The sequence below is a fragment of the Salmo trutta genome, chromosome 30 (assembly GCF_901001165.1).
Source record: "Salmo trutta chromosome 30, fSalTru1.1, whole genome shotgun sequence".
Classification (NCBI taxonomy): Eukaryota; Metazoa; Chordata; class Actinopteri; order Salmoniformes; family Salmonidae; genus Salmo; species Salmo trutta.
The window spans coordinates 37,868,322-37,871,811 of NC_042986.1; positions in this window are offsets into that span (position 1 = coordinate 37,868,322).

Here is a 3,490-nt window from a genome sequence, read left to right on the forward strand (position 1 = left end):
TGTGTGTTTTGTTCTTATGTTCCATACCGTAGATAGTCTCTAGCCTCCTGGTAAGAATGATATAAAATGGAGGGAAATTGCCCCTCTGCGAGAGCGCATCCTCCCCCTTGCTGGCTTGCTCAGTGTTGCTATGCTGGTATGGAGGGAGGGAGGGAGTGGCAGGGGGAGGCTGAAAGAGAGGCCTAGCAGACTGGGAGACGTGGAGGCCTCATCTGCAGTGTTGTGAGCAGCAGGAGTACTAAGCAGACTGAGGGGGAAGGGAGACTGGGGGGGAGGTGAGGGAGGGAGACTGAGGGGAGAAAGGGAGAGGGAGGGGGGGAAAGAGAGGGAGAAGGGGAGGCAGGCAGGTGAGGAGGGAATGTAATGGGAGAAAGCAAGACTGGCAGAGGAAAGAGAGGGTGGGGGAGACAGAGAAAGGAAGGGGGAAGGGAGACCGAGGGAGAGAAAGGGGGGAAGGGAGACAGAGAGGGGGATGGGAGAACAAGAGAGGGAGGGGAGAAAGGGAGAACGAGGGGGGGAAGGGTGACCGGGAGAGAAAGGGAGGGGGGGCAGAGAAGGCGAGGGAGGCAGGCGAGGAGGGAATGGAATGGGAGAAAGGAAGACGGGGAGAGGAGGAAAGAGAGGGAGGGGGAGACGGGGGAAGGGAGACCGAGAGGGGGATGAGAGAAAGGGAGGGGAATGGGAGAAAGAGAGAAAGGGAGGGGAATGGGAGAAAGAGAGAGAAAGGGAGGGGGATGGGAGAAAGAGAGAGAAAGGGAGGGAGAGAGGGAGGGGGAGATGGGGGAAGGGAGACCGAGAGGGGGATGGGAGAACGAGAGAGAAAGGGAGGGAGGGGGGGAGATTAGGGGGAGGAGGGAAGGGAGTGAAGTAAGAAAGGGAGACGGGGGAGGGGAATGGAGTGAGGCAGTGAGGAATTGAAGCTCCTACTGGTGCCCCCTGGAGTTAAGAGTGTCTCTGTACTGTCTCTAGTGTTAAACACAACACACTGTAAGTATGGCGTCAACAAGAGCACCAAAGGTTAGGAACAGTCAGCACAGTATTTGGGATGAGTTTTTACCTGTCTGTGTTACATCTATTTCGGCAAGGGTGATTTCATGTTGATGGTTCAATGGTGTCATCGTGGCGTGGCTGTTGTCCAATTTGTTCACCAAACTGTGATCTTGTTAGTTAAGAAAATATAAAACTCCAGGGACATTGCCATTGACTAGAGCACATCATATTCAACAGGAGCTTTAGAGGCAACGACCTATGAAATAGCCAACTGTGAAGCGCTTTAATGGAAATAATACACCAAGAGTATTAAAGGGAACAATACTATCTGTCGTCAATGTGTCAAACAGTATTTGAAGACACCAGATAAATCATAAATATTCTGGGATTATTCATATTAGTTGATGTGAACATCCCAATCAGATTGAGCAACAAAAAAATTTGAATAGTGTTTTAATCCTCTCTAATTGTCAGTGTTCCAAAACGGGACATTATTTGTCTTTTTATCTAAACATGCAAACACCATCAGATATAATTCATAGCAAGCAGTGCACTGAAATAACATTCAGATGAACTGGAATGACATTCACTCTAATTGAGATGGGTGGTCCAAAAATAACTAACTGAAAGCCACACTGCCAAGAAGCCATGAGTGTAACTGCATTGAGGCAAATGTCACTGGGCTTCTTTGGCTATGTGCACTGACACTGCCTACTTAATTTGCTCAATTAGCTAACAAGTGTCAACACAACTATGTTAACACAGTCAACACACCTATATTTTAGCTTTAATTAGCTTAAAAATGCAAAGATATTTCTCAGCACCTATATTTTAGTTTTAATTAACTTAAAAAATGCATGGCAAAATGTGTAGAATAGCATGAGATTAGTTATAAAACTGCACATTTTTATCTTTGCCCCATAGCAAAATGTGTAGAATTGCAGGAAGTTAGCGGTTTTCCACAAACAATTGTTTTATAACATTTTTGGGGCCCACCCAAATTTCAGCAGGCCCACCTACCAACGAATTTCAGGCTACGCTACTGGTTGACATTTTGTATGTCAAATTGAACTTGCAAATAGAAACTGGTACTCCCTGTATATAGCCATGTTATTTTCTACTCCCTGTATATAGCCATGTTATTTTCTACTCCCTGTATATAGCCATGTTATTTTCTACTCCCTGTATATAGCCATGTTATTTTCTACTCCCTGTATATAGCCATGTTATTTTCTACTCCCTGTATATAGCCATGTTATTTTCTACTCCCTGTATATCGCCGTGCTATTTTACTCTTCTTGTTATTCATTATTCAGTGTGTATTTATTCCTCGTGTCACTATTTCTATTTTTTATATTTAACTCTGAGTTGTTGGAAAAGGACTCGTAAGTAAGCATTTCACTGTTAGTCTACACTTGTTGTTTACGAAGCATGTGACAAATAAAATTCTATTTCATTGTATTTTGCTGAATTATATATTTTGAAGGAAACTGTCTGCGCTAACAACAGATGGCGCAATTTAACAACATACAAACATCGAGCAGTTCAGGAAAGGACCTCACTTTGCTCAAGGTGAATTGTAAAGGTTTATCTTCGATATACACGACAGTGACAGAAAACCGAGCCCATTTCCTTATGTTTTACTTTCTTCGTGCTTTAAATACTTTACAACCATTAAACAAGGCATTTTAGACATGTATTCACAATATAGGACATGCAGATAAACCTTTTAAAAAACGTAGACAAGATTATGTGGACAAAAGACAAAAAACATTTATTGACTTTTCGGTTGCGTCATATTATCAAAAGAATTGCATAGGACCTTAAAAGTGATCAAGATAAGTTTGACTTGATTTTGACACCAGCGGGAATGTTGGGAACGAGGCTCCGGGAAGGGGCCGTTTCAGTGGGAGTGTTGGGAACGAGGCTCCGGACAGGTGCCTTTTCAGCGGGAGTGTTGGGAACGAGGCTCCCAGGCAGGGGCCGTTTCAGCGGGAGTGTTGGGAACGAGGCTCCGGGATGGGCCGTTTCAGCGGGAGTGTTGGGAACGAGGCTCCGGGAAGGGGCCGTTTCAGCGGGAGTGTTGGGAACGAGGCTCCCGGGAAGGGGCCGTTTCAGCGGGAGTGTTGGGAACGAGGCTCCGGGATGGGGCCGTTTCAGCGGGAGTGTTGGGAACGAGGCTCCGGGAAGGGGCCGTTTCAGCGGGAGTGTTGGGAACGAGGCTCCGGGAAGGGGCCGTTTCAGCGGGAGTGTTGGGAACGAGGCTCCGGGATGGGCCGTTTCAGCGGGAGTGTTGGGAACGAGGCTCCGGGAAGGGGCCGTTTCAGCGGGAGTGTTGGGAACGAGGCTCCCGGGAAGGAGCCGTTTCAGCGGGAGTGTTGGGAACCAGGCTCCGGGAAGGGGCCGTTTCAGCGGGAGTGTTGGGAACGAGGCTCCCGGGCAGGGGCCGTTTCAGCGGGAGTGTTGGGAACGAGGCTCCAGGCAGGTGCCATTTCAGCGG